Source organism: Solanum pennellii, chromosome 5, assembly GCF_001406875.1.
Source record: "Solanum pennellii chromosome 5, SPENNV200".
NCBI classification, from domain to species: Eukaryota; Viridiplantae; Streptophyta; class Magnoliopsida; order Solanales; family Solanaceae; genus Solanum; species Solanum pennellii.
This window is the reverse complement of record NC_028641.1, coordinates 11637963-11657048: the sequence shown is the minus strand read 5'-3', so window position 1 is coordinate 11657048 and position 19086 is coordinate 11637963. Positions and strand designations below refer to the sequence as shown.

Genomic DNA, 19086 nt, shown 5'->3' with positions numbered 1-19086 from the left:
TAATCCAGTAAACCATGAAAGGACCAAACATATTGAAATCGACTCCATTTCATAAGAGAAAAGTTGCAAAAAGGACTGATTAAAGTGGAGTACATTCATACCAAAGAACAGCCAGCTGATGTATTGACCAAAGGGTTATCTAGACTACATCATGAACACTTGTTATCCAAGCTAGGGGTTTTGAATATTTTTGCACCTCCTAGCTTGAAGGGGAGTGTTGTAATATAGAAAAGTTGTAGAATCTAGAAAGGGTAGAATAGTCTTTTTACGAAAAGTTAGTTATAACTAATTTTCAAATAGTTAGTTACAAAGTTGTTAATAGTTTGGTATGTTAAAGAGCTATATATATACAGCTCATTCTTTGTACATGGAATATACTTTACACACGTATATACTACTCTTCCTTCTTCTTCTTAACTGCTTCTTCTTCTTCTTCTTAGCTATCTCTTAGCTGATTTTTCTTTCTTCTTCCTATCGTCATGAAGCTCCTTCATTAACGAACAAGAGGACTTTTTTTTTGGATTTTTTTATTTCCCTTTTTGTTCGGAGAAAAATTTGTTGAAAAGAATTTTAGTTGGATTCTGCTTAGCAAGAAAATACAAAATGAAAATTCGATCAAAAGCTTCTCTTTGAATGTGTGCTTAATACATTTTGAAAAAAAAATGGTGATTAACAGTTACGCTTGTCCAATATGGTGAAGCGTCTAGATTTACACTCTTTCATTCGTGTTCGATTTTCGAAGTTGTAGAGTCGCTGTCACTGCTCGTCTCCGTCCAATATCGCTGAACACAAGCAGGTAATAGCTTTCCCTTCACGTGATTTTATCGTTTGCTATGCTTCGAAACAATGTTCTCTTTCATATTTGGAAGTGTGTGGTGCTGCTGCTGTTCATTAAGTTTGGAGACATGATAATATTGTACTTATATTGTTAGAGATTTCTTGGTCTATCGAAAGTGGCATTATGTTATATTCATCACCTTTGCATCGGTTCGCTGTTTTCTTTGTACTATTTTTAAGGCTATTCGTCCTCTTTGTGTAAGTGTTTTTGGCGCTGCTCTTTAGCATTTCACAAAAAATCATTTACAGAGCAGTAAAAGCTCTTCCTTGTGCCTTTTTAACCCTTTAATTTGCTCTCCCCAAGACCCATATCCGAGGAGGTTAAGATTAGAACTTCGTACTAACTTATCGGATGTGGTCTCTTAAGTAAGTGATCTGTCTTTCTCATTTTTGCTTCCAAAAAGTGGTCTGTTTGGTCATAGTTTTAATATGAACCTGTCGAAATAATTTACTTCATGTAATACTCCCTCCTTTTCGGTATTCCTCTCGCCTTCGTTCCTCATGTGATATTTTCAAAATGTTGAAAAATTTTGGTCTTATGACCATTCATTGTTAATGCCTGCAAGCTTGCTGATGATGGGATATGTATATGTTTTCTTAGTCGTTTCAGCAATTTAGTCGCACTGTCGAGTTAAAGCCTTTTCCGTGGGTTTATGCTCAATGCTGTGACTGAGTTTGTGTCAGTAGCGTTCTCATGTGATCAAGGCATCAGGGTGACTTTCTCAAGTTGTTTTTTTTAAACGTCCGTTGGTTGTCTGCCTCTCGGACTGAAGTTTGCTGCATTATTTCTCATATCAAACCCATTAAATGTTGTGTTTGTAAATTAAGCAATAATTCGAATCACTTTAAAATTATGAGCAAGGTAATTTGGTAGTACCTTTGAGTTTGAGGTTTTTGTATAGTTCAATCTCGTGTTCTATTAGATAGACTTTATTTTGTAGGTTTATTACTTGCTTCAAGATTATTGAATCTCTTATTGTTTCAATGTTTGGATCATGTGAGAAGGGGTTTTGTAGTTACTTTTTTTTGTTTTTTAAAATATGAAGTGTGATTTATTTGTGATTAAGATCATAACTTAAGTATGAGCATATTCATCTTGACATAATGTTGTTCCCTATGCCTGCATTTGCTCATCTTGTTGATTAATCTTTAATTTTTGTTGCTCACGCGGTTATGAAAGTGCATAATTGTCATGCTATTATCTTGAGGCTTCCCTTGCTTTTTTTTTATTTAAAAAAGATAAATAAAAAAAATAAAAAAATAAATGACTTTTGGCAGTGTTACTTTTACCATTTGTATTTCAATTGATTTGCTTTGTGATGTTAAATTGTGAGAAATATTTTGTGTCTCCTCGCTTCCCAATTATGCTTTGGTCGATTAATTATCTTTGCAATTTCCATCTTCTATTCATTAATTTCTTGTCATATACTTGTAATCATGCCTCTCGCTAAAATTGGTTTGAGTTATTTGGTATATACTATATGAATTGCCTCATTTATGCAACTTGTGTCTTAAAAACATTTTGCCAAGAGATTGAATCCTACCCTATGCTAATTCCTTTCCCTTTGCTTTGTCCGTTTCATGTGAATTTGTCTGAGTTCGTCATGAATTCAAATTCCTACCTTCGAGTTGACCCCGGAAAGACGTACATGTCCTAAAGTCGGAAGGACTCAAAACTCCAAGAAGTTGAAGATTTTGGGCCAAGAAGCCCAGATTTATTTTAGCGTTCTATTTTATCATCTCTGGGCCTAAACCCTTGTAGCGTTTTGTTTTCGGTATTTATTATTTATTAATTGTCTGGTTAGTCTAGGACAGGTAAAAAACATAAATCGGTTCAAATATCAGTTCTGGCGGACAGTAACCAAATTTGGACCCAACTCTCTCTCTCTCTCCTTTTACTTTTCGTCTATTTGCTTGTCGATATCTGCTACTAGTTTTAAGTTAGGAAATTTCAAATCCCCGCAAGACGCCACCTCGTTTTAATCACTTACCTAAATGAATCATGTGTAAATAAGCTAATACTAATACTAAAACAAAAACAAAAATAAAAACAAAAACAAAGACAATGACAATGACAATGAATAACAATAACAATAATAATAATAAATTATGCAAATCTCAATTAGACAGTAAAATTAATGCTTTGCTTTCAAACAATCTCTAAATGATTTTCTATCTCAAAATTAAGCTAGATTTTAGCCAAACAAGTTAGTTGTCGGATAATCACAATTTAGCAAGTACTTTAGGTGTCTTAAAAACCATCCTAAAGTATAAATGAGAATCCCAACTCTTTTAAAGTTTTCAATTGATTCCCTGTTTTAAGTCTTTTGAAAAGTTTTCTTGATTTTTATTTAAAAATTAAGTGGCGACTCTAAAAAAGTCAAAAACTTGCAAAAAAAAATTTTTCCAAAATAAAATAGAATGGCGACTCTGTTGAGGATTTAGAAGGATTCTAACCTTAAAACTAACATGTTTTGGCTATGTGAGATTAACTGATTATGTATTTTCTTATCGCTTTATTAAACTTTGCATTTCACGGCATATCCTAACTCCTTATTTATCATTTAAAGGACGATTATGCGGGTTCGTAGTCGTTCGTTAACCGAATTCTTTCTCGGGGCACCCTGACGAATATAGTTGGCTACTTTATAGTCAGCGGTCGTTAACTGTCTCAGCCTAAGTAGTCCGCTTGAGTCACCCTTTCTACTATAAATAAAACCCACTCCTAGTCAAACTAAGATGGAGTGAAACCAAATTCTGAAAGTAGCGCATTGGCCTAAGATGACCCATCACCTAAGGAGTGTTGAACCCATTAGAAAGACCGCCATGAGTCAAAGAGCCCATAACTCGATCGGACGATCATATGTATAAGCGATTTGAAGGATGTTTGCGTGTTTGACAGATTGTTGTGTCTTGGGGGTGTGTGTGTGTGTGTCAACTAACTCTTTGTATATTTTTGTAGATGTCAAATCAATTCCTAAGTTTCAAAATGGTCACCGGCACACCCGATATACTTCGTGTGTAGAGGAATAACCTCAAAGACTGTCAAAAGAGAGAAATGTCGATTCACTTGGGCCACCTAACTTCGATAATGGATTTCAAGGTTGGCCCATGTTTATCGAGGTAATTACTCAGTTTTGGGACGACAAAAGGATGGTTTTTCGATTTGGTGATGTCTAAATAACACCAACGATAGAGGAAATAAAAGATTGTTTGAATTCCATCAGAACGTGTGGCAAGAGGAAAACATATCCAAATCATCACATCCTGCTACTAGATAGGCCGACTAGTCTAAAACTGAAGAACATGTTACTACTAGTAGGCGCGGACTGGTTGGATAGTCAAAGTGTACCAATGATGAGATTGTTTGAACGGTGGGGACACGACATTTATTTCAGAGAATTTCGGAACAAGTTCCATAATCATAGCACTTGGAGACAGACTCAGATTATCGCATTCTCTGCATGCCTCATTTATGTAACTTGTGTCTTAAAAATATTTTGCCAAGAGATTGAATCCTACCCTATGCTAATTCCTTTCCCTTTGCTTTGTCCGTTTCATGTGAATTTGTCCGAGTTCGTCATGAACTCAAATTCCTACCTCCGAATTGACCCCAGCATACATGTCCTAAAGTCGGAAGGACTCAAAACTCCAAGAAGTTGAAGATTTTGGGCCAAGAAGCCCAGATTTATTTTAGCGTTGTATTTTATCATCTTTGGGCCTAAGTCCTTGTAGCCTTTTGTTTTCTATATTTATTATTTATTAATTGTCTGATTAGTCTAGGTCAGGTACAAAACAAAAATGAGTCCAAATATCGGTCCAGGCGGACAGAAACCGAATTTGGACCCAACTCTCTCTCTCTCTCTCTCCCTCCATTTACTTTTCGTCTATTTGCTTGTCGATATCTTCTACTAGTTTTAAGTTAGGAAATTTCAAATACCCGCAAGATGCCACCTCGTTTTAATCACTTCTAAATCAATCAAGTATAAATAAGCTAGTAATAATAACAACAACAACGATAATAATAATAATAATAATAATAATAATAATAATAATAATAATAGTAATAAAATTTGAAATCTCAATTAGACAGTAAAATTAATGCTTTGCTTTCAAACAAACTCTAAATGATTTTCTATCTCAAAATTAAGTTAGATTTTTAGCCAAAGTTAGGTGTCGGATAATTGCGATTTAGCGAGTATTTTAGGTGCTGTAAAAACCTTTCTAAAATATAAATAAGAATTCCCGAAACCTTTTAAAGTTTTCGACTGATTTCCTGTTTTAAGTCTTTTGAAAACAAAAGTTTTCTTGATTTTTCTTTAATAATTAAGTGGCGACTCTAAAAAGTCAAAACTTGCAAAAAAAATATTTTCCGAAATAAAACAATGAAGAAGCGAGAGTTGGAGGAACTTATCCCCTATTGTGAGAGAGTTTAGCCTACACTTCCTACTATTGTATTAATGCATCAATTGTAAGCAATTCCTCACTTCAAGTCATGCCATAGCAGGTCATACAACGGTTTACTCCATGGACGACTGGGTTAAAAACCCCGCAAAAGAGAAGTGTTTGTTCCATTTTTCGATTATCAACAACAGTAGAGATCTACAATTGACTCATGAGTTGACCAACAACAACGTATGTTTTCTACAATAGTATCTTACCTTGATTTATCAAACTCTCACATGCTGGATTTGTCTCTAGTAAGTGGTTTTAAGAAACTGCATCTATATAAAACCCAATCAAATATGAATGGTGCATTGGCCGCTAGGATTCTTGAATTAGTCCCTTCATCAATCTAGAGCAATGTTGTTTCCTTTGTTGGGGAGATTGACTTAGAGCATATGCTTTGGGTTATTGAAGGACCTAGGCTTGTGGTTTTAGGATTTTTCCTATTTTCCAGTTGTCTTATGTTAATTGAGACTTTTGTCTTTTGTTTAAGTTTTTATGTTTTGAGGCCATTTTGATGAAGTGAGGCCATACATACTCTCTAACAAGAAGGCATTGTTAAATTTTAGTTTTAATCAAACTGAATCAATGGTCTTAAGAGAGGGGGCGGGAGGATGTCTTCTAACAACAAAAATAATATAACCATTGAACAATGACAGCTAGAATTTTCGATAAGGGGGTTCAAAATCTGAAGAAATAGACATAGGAAATAGCCGAAGGGAATTGACATATACTATATATACCTAAATAATTATTTTAACCATGTAAAAATAATATAATTTTTCGCTGAAGGGAGTTTGGATAAACATCCTAAAGATATGGTGGTTCTGTCGCTGCTAGTGAAGTTCCACAAGTAAGGCCTATGGAAGGTAGAATGTTTGCAAAACTTACCACCACCTTATTGAGGTAAGCATACATTTTCCAAATGTACACCAAATCGCGATATAAAGAAGATGGAGACAGTCAAGAGAATATATAAAATAACAAGGAAACAGTGCAACAATTACCATATAGGAGACAAAAAACAATAAAATAATGTGAATAATGGAAACACAATAAAAAACAAACTAGGACATATTATTGAAAACAATAATAAACAATGATATAAAAACAAGAACTAAAATAATATGACTAGTACCATCGCGAACACCATCAAACCCGTGCAAGATAACATTTCATTACCTACTAACCTTTTGTCTTAATACGCATCCTTCACACCCTCCTATCTAAGGTCATATCTTCAATATTATGAAGTTGTATCATATCTTGTCTTATCACCTCTCCTGGATGCTTCTTTGGCCCGCCTCTACCTCTTATCATATCCTTTATAACCAACCTATTACTCCTTATCCTTAGTGTGTCTATGCATTTACTCTTCACATGTTTAAAACATCTGAGTCTCCCTTTCCTCATTTTATCCACCATAGAAGCCACTCCAAGTGCCACTACAACCTTACCCTTGGTCATCCTACTAATATCACATTTCACCTTCTCAACCTTAATATGCCTACAATACCCAAAAACCCAATGTCTCTCTGAGTTATCCAACTAACCCAACAAAATAAGTATGTCTTCTTTGTTTAATAGTTTATAAAAGTATGCTAGCCATCTTTTCTTAATGAAGATCTCCTCCATTAGCACCTCGCCTTCTTCATCTATGATAGATTTCACTTGATCCAAGTCAAGTCTCAAGCCTTCTCTCACGTGCCTTCGTAAGCTTGTAGAACTTATTATTTCCACCTGTCTCCTAATTTAATATACAGTCTTTAAAAAGATGTTGTGTTAGCTTTTGTAACTTATCACTTAGACTTTGCCCTTTCCACCTTATATATTTCCTTGTTTGCCAGTATTTTTTCCTCATCTGTGCAGTTGACTTGCATTGAACCTTTTTACTTCAAATTTTTCTTGAACTTCTCCATTCCACCACTAACACCCTTGGTGTCCACCAAAGTTACCCTTCAACACCCCAAGAACCTCTCTAACTTTTTCCCTATTTCAATAGCTATCTTATCCTACATTCTTTCCGCTTCCCCACTACTCCTCCAAGCTGCCATCATCAAAAACTTCTCCCAAATTTCATTGGAGAGGAAAATTGTCAAACCCCCTCATCTATTTATTCCTAGGACTGACTTATAACTTTTTTTTTATCAGTCCTTGCTTAATATCCATGCCCATAACAAAAATCTTATGTTGAGTAGTAAGATTCTCACCCAAAATAACTTCGCAATTCATAAAAATTCCTCTATATCGTTTCCTCATAAGCAAGTAATCTATATGTGATTTACTCAGCACGCTACAAAAGGTAAGCAATTGATCAACCTTCTTTAATATGAACAAGTTAGCTATCACCAACTCAAAAGCTCTAGCAAAATCCATGAGCGAGGTTCTACCACAGTTTCTAGCCCTAAAACCAATGCCTCCATGCACATCATCAAAACCACTAAGAGATTCCCGATGTGTACATTGAAATCTCTGCCAATGAATTAAAAAAAAACCTCTCAAGATCGCATCAAATTCCTCCTAAAAACATGTATTTTACCTCTTTTTCTAAGAATAAATGTGGAGCATATGCACTAACTACATTCAATATTAGCCTTCCAATGACTAGCTTGATCTCCTAACTACATTCAATATTAGCCTTCCAATAACTAGCTTGATCTCCAACCATTTATTGTTTATCCTCTGAAAACTACCACTTGCTCTCTTTGGTCTTCAAACTTCTTGAGTAACCAAGTTTGAACCCATCCACATCCCAAACTTTAGAACCTGCCAACTAGTCTCTTGAATGTAGGCTATATTGATCTTCCTCTTTTTAATGATTTTCACTAACTCAACGAACTTCATGGAAAAATTCCATAAGTTTCAAGACTTACTATCAGCCTTGCAACCCCCTTTATCCCATACTCGAACCTGACCCCAATCGCAGATAAGACTATGTTAGTGAAAAAACTTACAAGATAATAAAATTGCAAGATTACAATTGAAAATAAAATGAAGAAAGTAATCTCTTCAGGCTGAGGCGCGGATATCTCGCTCTCTTTAAGGTGATTCAAGCCCACTGCAGCAAATGTTTTCACCGGTCCAGCAGTAGTCCTCTTTGACTTGTCCCCTCCAGGATATAACAGCCTTCACAAAGTATAACTCAACAACTCTGGACAAGAGTTGAGTCCAAAGCTCCACAAAAAAGAACACCTCCCTTCAACTAATAAGAACTCTCTTTTAGACTAACTCTTTCACTCTTTGTTTTCTCTTATGAATTGTGTGTCTCTAAAACCAAATGAAGACCACCACTATTTATACTACAAGAAGTCTTCCTAGCAATGAATAGGAAGATAATGGAGGTAGTAAATAGTGAAGATAATGGCCTTAGAAGTTTCATAGGTTACAATGGGAGTTACATAGGTTACATAAGTTACAATGGGAGTTACATAGGTTACAATGGGAGTTACATAGGTTACATAGGTTACAAAGAGTAATGGAGGAATTAAGAATGAAATACATTGATGGATAACCAATGCTAATGGATGATGTAGACGTCATCCATTCCAATGTTCATTGTTATAACTCCAAAATAAAGCAATTTAATATGTTAAATATTAATATTAAAATGCTAATAACCTAACAGACTATATTATATCATAACTTTTCAGGGCCACTAAGGCTAAACTAAGTTGACAGGAAGAAATACATAAATCGTTAATACACAATGATAAAACTAACAAAAGTTTTATCTACACTATACTACGGAAAGAAATCAATGGAAATTCTGAAATTCACAGGAATTCAATAACAAATATGCATGTAAATTCCAAATAGGATAAATGAAGGTTAAGGTATAGAGTCGGGAATAAATTCTGTAAAAAGAAAGATCAAGAGAACATCGATTTACACCGGTAGTACCGAGAGGTTTAAAAATAGCAACAAACCTAAGTTTGGATGTCGTCGAAATAGTTGAATGTCATCGGAAGTCACCAGAAATGGTTGGAAGACGCCAGAAATGGATGGATGTTGCCCTATCTGGTCTTTACAGGAGTGTATGTTGTCAGATGTCCCTGGAGATCTCCCGAAATGACTGGAAGTCGCTAGAAATAGTTGGACGTTGTTCAATTCAGTCTTTATAAGAAAGATCTGGTACAGATCTGTACCGATCACATTTTCTAGCAAGAATAGTGTCGACCATGATTTCGTCTTGCGGGTGGTGAGAGACAAGAAGGAGAATATTTAAAAAGAAAGAGTATGATACGGGATAACAAGAATTCGAGAGATTTCTTGAATGAATAAAAGACGACTAAAAAAGTCAAGAATATTAACTTTAGTTTGATAAACAATTAAATATTTTCTATTGAAACATATAGAAATTAGGTAAAATTTATTAATTATTTGAGAAAAAAACTAGAAATACTAATAATGATGAAAGTACTTTCAGTAATTTACATAATTTATAGAATTTTCACTCATTACTGAGAAATCATATTGAAACAAAAATTGAGAATCTTTGAGTTCACACCAATTCACTTCTCAGTTCTCCAAATAAAAAAAATACTTTACGAATAAAAAAGTAGTAGCCACCAACAAGAGATGAAATTTTTCCACATATTTGTTGGGTTTTATTTGCCCGGACTTTTTTTCATAAATAGTTTTTCCTTTTAAGAAAAAGTTTTAAATTAGCTAGTCCTTTTTCTGGTAGGAAAAGATTTAGAACTCTATAAATAGAGGCATGTTCCTTCTAACTTCATTAGCATTCACAATATAGTCTTAAGGCCTTTGAGAGTTTTGACTAGGGGGAGAATTGTGAGTCACAAGATTAATACGTTATCACTTGTGTGAACCTCCCATGTATTCCTCCGAGTTAATTGGTTGAGGTTGTTTCTCTCTATATTTTGTACTCTCATGTTTATATAGTGGATTGCTTATCTCCTTTGTGGACGTAGGTCGGTTGACTGAACCACGTCAAATTTTTGTATCTTTTGATATCTTTCTCGTTTGTCTTCTTACTCATGGTTAGGGCTGGCAAGGGGACGGGGACGGGGATGGGGGACGGGACGAAGGGGGAAGGGAGGGGAGGGGGGTCGGCAATGGGGGATTTGGCCGGTCGTGGGATTGGGGTGACTGGGATTGGGGGGACAAAAATATGTCCCATCCCGTCTCACTATATATACGGGATGTGACGGGGTTTGGTGGGACGGACGGGACGGGATGAGGGATTTTTTATTTTTGTAAATACTTATTTATTTGTATTGAAATTATATGTTTTTAACTAATAAATTTTAAATTTAACTTTCAAATTTCAAATTAAATTTTCAAATTTCAAGATTCAAATTTCAAATTAAATTTTCAAATTTCAAATTTCAAGCTTCATGTTTCAAATTTCAAGTTTCAAATTCAAGCTTCATGTTTCAAGTTTTAAATTTCAAATTTCAAATTTGAGAAGTTTAAATTTGCATTTTAAATATTTTAGAGTAATTTAAACTTGAAATTTCAAATGTCAAATTTCTTTTTTTAAATTAAGTATTTTAAAGTTAGTTTAGTATATATTTACATATGTATGCGTAATTGTATATATTAAAATTAAAATGTAAGACAATAATTGTATAAAAAATACTTGAATAAAGCCTTCAAATTTATTCAATAAAGGAGGATACATGAGCCGAAGTGGATACCAATGGAGTAGAGGAATTACTAATCAATGGCCATGGTGGAGGGAGATATGGAACAGAATGAATGTGTCAAAACATAGTTTTATATGATGGATTTTCATGCATAGAAGATTACTAACTAGAGATAGACTTTCAAAAATGGGAATATGTCAAGACAAAGAGTGCTTATTGTGTGGAAGCAACCCAGAAAGTATTGATCACTTGTTTTTTGAGTGTGAATTTTCAAAGAAATGCTTGAGAGGGGTACTGTATTGGTTGAAGATAGGGATCAATAACACAAAAGAGATATGGAGGAGAGTAACAAGAAAGCTAAAGGGAGGTATTGTGGAACAATTACCAAAGAAGTTTTAGCTGCACTCATATATCATATATGGCTGTTGCGGAATAGGGCCTTGTGGAACAAAGTAGTAACAAGACCTGCAACATTAATGAAGAAGATCAAAGAGTAAATTAGGAGCAAGACAAGTGGAAGCACCCCAAAAAATGCAATAGTGTAGATAAAGCCTGGATAGATAAGTTGTTTTACTCATGTAGATAGTGCACATGAGCATAGATAGAGGATAGAGGTGGAAACTGATTGAAAGATTGTAACTAAAACATGTTTGAATTTAATAAAAGCTGTTAGTTTGACCAAAGAAAAAACTTAGAACTTAGAAGTTACAATTTACAAATATTAGTGGAGTTACTAATCTACGCAGCCACCTTCTAGGAAGGGTTCTGTTTCAATAAGTTCTCATATGTAAAACTAATATTTGTTAAAAATATTAGATGAGTAACTAATTTTACGCAGCCACTTTCTAGGAAGAGTTATGTTTCAATTAGTTCTGGTATGTAATTTAATAATATCTATATTCTCCTTTAAAATTCAATTCTATTTGTCGCATCATATCGATGGTGATATCCTCTGGTGTTTGACAAACTTGCTGGAAACTCTTATGACTCTAATTCATCATCACTACATTCAATTGCCGTTTTGATCCAAGTTGCTTGTTTGGAACTTAACTTTGGAAAATTATTATTCCTCCTATTGGCATTGACCCAATCTCTAAATAAAACTGTTGTTTTCAAACTTTCTTCCGCCAATGAACGCCTATGATCGCCAATTTGGAACCTTGCCGCACTGAAAGCAGCCTCCGATGCAACCGATGAAGCTTGAATAGCTAGAACATCACAAATCATTTTGCTCAAAAATGGAAATGCAACGCTCCGCCTCCTCCACCATTCTAATAAATCTTCATTGTCATCTTTGATTTCCAATACTTCTAAAGATTAATTAAGATATTCTTCAAAATCATCACGGTTAGTAGAATTAAGACCAAGAACACCTTGCATATAAGTTGAAATTCGAACTTCAAAATCAATCTCAGGATTAGAAGTTTGACCAACTTCTCCTTGAGTATTTTCCGTAGGTCTATATTTTTCATACAACATTTTTGCTCCGGATTTTATGCTAGACTTACACGTTTTCAAGTTGAAATTTCTTCAGGTAAAATTTCTAAAGTATCACAAAAAAGTGTCAACAAGTGCCTGTACACCTCGTAATTTATAATCAGGATGAAGTAAAGTAGCAGTTAAGAAAATCTGAGGAATAGGATAAAAAGATTTTTAAAATTTTTCAATCATACCTTCAATTACAATTCTAAATTTATCTATTTTATTATATTTAGAAAATTAAATTGAAAGAGCACAAACATTTATTAATACTGATGAAATAGTAGGATAATAAATTCCAGAAAATATGGTTGTAGCATCATAAAAAAGTCTTAAAAATTGTAATAATTCTTTAGTTTCTTCCCAATCTTCATCACAAATTCTATCTAATGAGTCAATATTATGAGCATTAAACACCATTTGTATTGGTCGTTTATATTTGTAAGCAACTAAAAACATTTTGTAAAAAGAATTTCACCTTGTTTTAATATGTCTTGGAATTTTTCTAGGTGACAATTCACATAGCAAACAACACTCATTAAATTCCCTAATTCTAGCAGCTTTGTTAGTATGAAAAATCCAGGCAACGACATATTCAATTTTCATGCAACCACAATCAAATAATGAAATATCATCTTGAACAACTAAATTTAATATATGTGCAACACATCTAACATGAAAAACATTAATGTCAATTGGACATAATCTAACTTTTAACATCCTAGCAGCGTTTGTATTATTAGATGCATTATCTAATGCGACAGACATTACTTTATCTATAAACATGTAATAGTCTAAAACACTTAAAATATTTGAAGCTAAATATGCACCGGTTTCTTTCTCTACAGATTCTTTATGACTTAAGATTCTTTTTCGCAAATTTCAATTATGATCAATTCAATGTGCTGTAACAGTTAAATAATCATGTCCATTAGCACTACGACCTATATCCAAGGTATAGACACTCTACTATCTAATATGCTAAATATACAATGGAGAAATTGACAATGTTTACCGTGATATTCTAAAACATCTGATTTAACAGTATTTCTTGAAAAAACTCTATAAGCAGGACTATAAGTTTGTTGAATATATTCAATAAAATCGGGATTTGAAGGAAAACTATAAGGCAAACCACAAACAAAAACCATTTTAGCTAAATTGTCATGATCAATTTCCTTATTATATTTATGTTGTGTTAGTGGACCACCGGGATTAGAAGGATCTAATGTTCCTCAAACCATGTTAGAAGCCCCTACCGATTCATTACCACTAATATCAAATTCATTAACTGGAATTCCTTTTTTTCTATTGGCTAATGCTTTAGCTTCTTTATATTGAATCAGCACACAAGATAACAAATGTCTATTTAATCCCCTCGTCCCACCTTGACCCCACCTTGTTTATGTTTAAAAGGTTGCTCACACTTATTACAAATAACAACACCATTTTCCTTATCGAAAGTCATAAATTGCCACACATTAGAAGTTTTAGGGCGTTGATACTTCACCTACTCCCTTGTGGAGGTATAAGGGATGGACGTTCACAATTTTGCTTCGTTGAACTTGTAGTTTCATTTGGAACTTGTGTCATCGACTTAGTAGGTGTATCTTCTAATTCCTCTTCTCCCGTTGTTTTAAACTTTCATAACGTCGATTAAGATTAATATTACCTTAACATCATTCTAAACTTTCATGATCGAGTTGAACATTTAAATTAATATCATAAGAAGTATCATCAACATAAGTAGAATTATTGTATTAAATCTAACTCTAGACATAGATTTAGATGAAGTACCACCATATTTACTCTTATTTTTTTTCTTTACTTTTATTTTTACCAAAATTAAATATTTTAAAAATACCACCTTGTTCGTTCTCTTTTTCTTTACCGATATTTTTTTTGCTAGAACTGATGTTAATATATATATATAAAGTGTAATATAAAAATAATAATAACACAAAAATTAAAGACGAAAAATAAAATATAAATATTATGAAACGAATGTACCAAATGTCTCCGTTAATAGTAGACGTTAAATCGATTCTTGAAGCTTGTTGTTTTTTGTAACTTGTAACTTGTAACTTATAACTTGTAATTTGAAACTCTAACAAATACTTGATAGCAAATATGAGATAATATATATATATATTGATATTATATGAAAATTTAGAATTGAAAATTGAAATATATGTATTATAATAATATGAGAGTTAAATGGAATAGAAATTAAAACTTAAAAATTAAGATTGAGACTTGTGAGTTGAGAGGATACAGAAAATAGATGAGAGAAATTAGAATAGATGATTTTGTAAGAAATTGTAAGGGATAGAGGGGTATTTATAATATCAAAAATGGGTTAAAGTGTGATCATCATAACTTGAGGATTTAAATTAAAGTATTAAAAGTAGGGGGTGGTAGGGGGTGTTGGGGAAGTGAAAAAGTTGAAAAATTCANTTAGGGGGATCCCGCAAACCGTCCGGTTCAGCGGGGTCGGGACCGGGCCAGGTCGACCGGACGAAGGGGTGAATCGGCCCCTGATCGGTCCTTTGAACCCCCATTCCTAGAACCCCCTTGTGTGACAGGATCGGGTCCGGCGGGTCGATTCTCGAGCGGNNCGCGAGCCGGGGCGGCCGACCCGATCCCCCTGCCAGCCTTACTTATGGTGTTTCGAGGTTTGCTTTGCTAGCTTCCGCATTTACACCTGCTTATTTATTATCCTAACAAGTGGTATCAGAGCCAGATTCAATAATGGAATCAGGTTCAGTGGTTCGATAATCAATTATTGAACCAGGTTAGAAAGAGGTGTTCATCTTAACGAATGTAGTTCTAGCCGCTACCTTTTTGATAATGTAGAAGCAAGCTGTTGAAGATTAAGTGAAAAAGGTGGACAAATTTATTTTGTCAGAAATTAGGCCAAGGGGGAGATTTGTTAGGTTTTATTTGCCCTGATTTCTTGCCATAAATAGGTTTTCCTTTTAGGGAAATTTTTTTTGGATCTGCTAGTCCTTTTTCTGGTAGGAAAAAAGATTTAGGACTCTATAAATAGAGGCATGTTCATTCTAACTTAATTAACATTCACAATGTAGTCTTAAGGGCTTTGAGAGTTTTGGTTAGGGAGAGAATTTGTGGGTCACAAGCTTGATACATTATCACTTGTCTGAACTTTCCATGTATTCCGAGTGAATTGGTTGAGCTTGTTTCTCTCTATATTTTGTAGTCTCATGTTTATATAGTGGATTGCTCATCTCCTTTGTGGACGTTGGTCGACCGAACCACGTTAATCTTTGTGTCTTTTGGTATCTTTCTCGTTTGTCTTTCTTACTCATGGTCTTCAAGGTTTACTTCGCTAGCTTTCACATTTACACCAACTTATTTTGGTCCTAACAATAGGCACATGTTTAAGAAAGATATATATAAGGATAAATTGAAATACATCTATCGTTTTTGTGTTTTTCGTAATGACAGATATTCATACAAATAAGTGAATATGATCTAGTGAATTTTACTCATCAAAGTCAAGAAAAAGGTCTAAAACACCATTAATTTAGATGAATGTTTTTTTCGACGAATAAGAACTTTTTTTTATCAAATTTATAAGAATAACTATTTAGAAGTCATAAATAGGATAAACAATTTAATTTATAACTTTTAAAGGTAGTTTTGCCATGTATTTTTCATGTGTTTATGTCATGACATGAAACCGGATTATGATGAAACCTGCTCTTAACCCCTATTAGGCAACCAAAAACCAACTAGCGATAAATAAATCTAAAAATAATAAAGGTTGAAGAAATGGCGACAAAAGAATGGGCCTTAGCATAGAAATATAGCAAATGGTATCAAATATACAATAAGGTCTGAAAAGAGACCGAGAAAGACATATATATACAAAAGCTAAACACTGGACCTGGTGTCACTATTACAAGACCGTCTAAAGTACGGAATAGAGTTATTTACAATAAGGTTGTCTAACAAACTACAAAATATCTAGACATAATAAGATGAAAAGTATACATTCTCTGAACGCTAAGTGCTCATATTATGACCCAAAAAACTTGAGTCATGATGACACCTATCGAAACCCTCTGGTAGTTAAGCCAACTCATATCCCAAAACGACAAGTAACATGCATATTTGGAAGAATTAACAACCAACGAGAAGATAAAAACAATAAAAAGGAATACATAATGGAAACAAGGAAATGACATAGATATATACAAATATACAAATACAATCCCACAACCTAGTGACCGTAGGTACAAAGCTAATAAAAGAGTACAAGCTACAAAATAACCAAAATAAGTACAAACTTATCTTGGACTCAAAATACTATCCAAAACTATATACATAGGGAGATGAGTCAAACTAGCTAGGATGCCATCAGGTCAACCTCTATCTCCGAAAGCCCCTGCTGCAGTATAAAAAATCATCATTGTTAGTTGGCGCTCAGATCTGCATTAGGAAAACCAAATTCAGAGTGTAACATGAGTATCAAAATAGTAGGATTCCAGTAGCCAGTAGGCATCATAGGACAACTGATCTTGAAAACAAAATGCATAATGAAAAGCAAGGAAATAAACGATAGTTAACGCTCATAAGAACGAAACAATATAAGAAAGTCTAACTATACATCTCGATGATCTAGCGAGAACAAAATAATAAAGTAAAACAACTAACTATTACCTAACTACCTCATACGCCAGAAGAAACACACATGTTCAATCGAAAACAACCCTTTGGAATGTAGGACGAGAACCCGCCACTTGGTTTGATAAAAATTGAACTTCATTGTATAAAGCCTCAAATATATCAGCCCTACTAGTCGCAAATTTAAGGCCTGGTCATGACGCTCTTTATCCTCTATGAAGTCGTACACTTTGGCTACAACCTTTTGCACATTTGGGGACCATTCGTGGTTCAAGGTCCGGGCTCTACACCTTTTAGGTTTGGGAGACTCTTATTGGTTACTTGCCTTCTCCGACTCTAGAATCATCGTGACTTATCCTTTGCTTATGAGATCCAATTAAGTTTAGTTAGATGTACTTGTGGTTTTGTTTCTTCATTAATTGGTCACATTTTATTCATGAAATGACTTTGGTCAATTTTTATCTTAGTACACTGACGTGCATTTTCTTAAATTATGCGTTAACTTCTATTGTGTCTAGATTCTATCATATCGTATAACTTGTTGGGACTGACGGTTTGGTCACCTAGTTGTTCGTTTAGTTTTTGCGTAAGTTCCCTTGCTTTGGAGCTTTTAAACATGAACGGTTGACTTAGTAAAAGTTCAAGAAAAAGGCCTCAAAATGCAATATCGTATTATTTTTGTTAAATTTGTGAAATAGAGAAAAGACATAAAGTGACGCCTGAAGTTGTCCCGAACTTTTAAAAAGACACCTTAACTATGCAGGCGTCCTATTACCCCCTAAACAATTTTGAATATATATTATTACATCATTTTTTGATCAATTCCAAATTTTAAATGACAAGTGTTATCACACACCAATCATTGTGTGCATGTTAATTTAATTTGGAATATAATTTTTTTTCATTTTAAGTTTTTCTTTATTTCTCTCTCTTACTTTTTGACTTATTCTAATTTTATTACTTTAATTTTAATTTCATTTCAGTTTTTAATTCATCTTCCACCGCTACTTTCAAGCTCCCTCCATTTTCTTTCTTTCTTTCTTCTTCTTCATCTCTCACCCTCACCTAAATCCACCCCCACATCAAGTTGAGCCTCTCCATTTTCTTTCTCTTTTCTTCTTCTTATTCGGTCAAATTCCTCACTTCCCAAAATTATATTATTTTCTAGACTTTGTTGAGTTGTTGATAACAAAACTAATTATTTTTCTAAGAAAGATCAAAAATTTTAAAGCATCATCATTTAATTTATCTCATTTTCATATAAATTCAAAACAAAAAATGATAATTTTGAAAGCATAAAAATTCTCCATAATTGAAAAAGTTTAATTAAAATTTGTGTAAAAAAAACTAAATAATGCCTACTAATGATCTTGAAATCTAATGAGTTTATCAAATTGTTTGAAATGTAATAAATATCTAGTTATAATTTTAAAATTGAAGAGAGTTAAACTAATAGTAAAATAAAAGAGAGATGGAGTTAGGGTAAAAAGATACATTGAAAGTGATAAGTTAATGAAGATGAAAAATGAATTTTTGAAGAAGGAAGAAGGAAAAAGGAAAAAGGAAAAAGGAAAAAGATAATAAGGAGAAAAAAGCTAAAACAATAAGAAAAATAAAAAAAATATATATATTATAGCAAAATTCTTGTAAAAATAAAATTATATTTATTTTTTTTAGTTTGTTCACGCTCTTTAAGAGAGTGCCTACACTCTCCATGCCTGGTGGACAAAAAATGATGTAATAATATCAGGTCAGCATTGTTTAGGGCCTAATAGGACACTTGCATAGTTTATGTGTCTTTTTGAAAATTCAGTACAACTTCAAGTGTCACTTTATGTCTTTTCTCATGTGAAATGATAAGTTGTTTAATTAAATATGGTTAGATATAGAGAGAATCAAGATGTCAGATTTTTTTTTTGAAAAAAAACATCAGATAAAACATTAATTCTATAATTAAAAATACAAATTTAATTTATTTGATTAAATGAGCATTTAACAAGTATAAAATGTGGACGCACAATCATTTTTATTATATTTTATAATTATTTAGTGAAACATGTTATAT

At 33.4% G+C, this 19086-nt stretch overlaps 1 long non-coding RNA gene across 4 annotated transcripts in view; it reads right to left on the bottom strand.

The window, feature by feature from the left end:
• Nucleotides 1-16559: 16559 nt before the first annotated feature.
• LOC107019043 overlaps nucleotides 16560-19086 on the bottom strand; it is a 19905-nt gene continuing 17378 nt past the window's right edge. For all 4 annotated transcript variants that reach the window (XR_003578292.1, XR_003578290.1, XR_003578291.1 and 1 more), the window contains one exon: nucleotides 16560-16826. This is a non-coding gene — a long non-coding RNA (uncharacterized LOC107019043). The remainder of the gene's footprint in view (nucleotides 16827-19086) is intronic.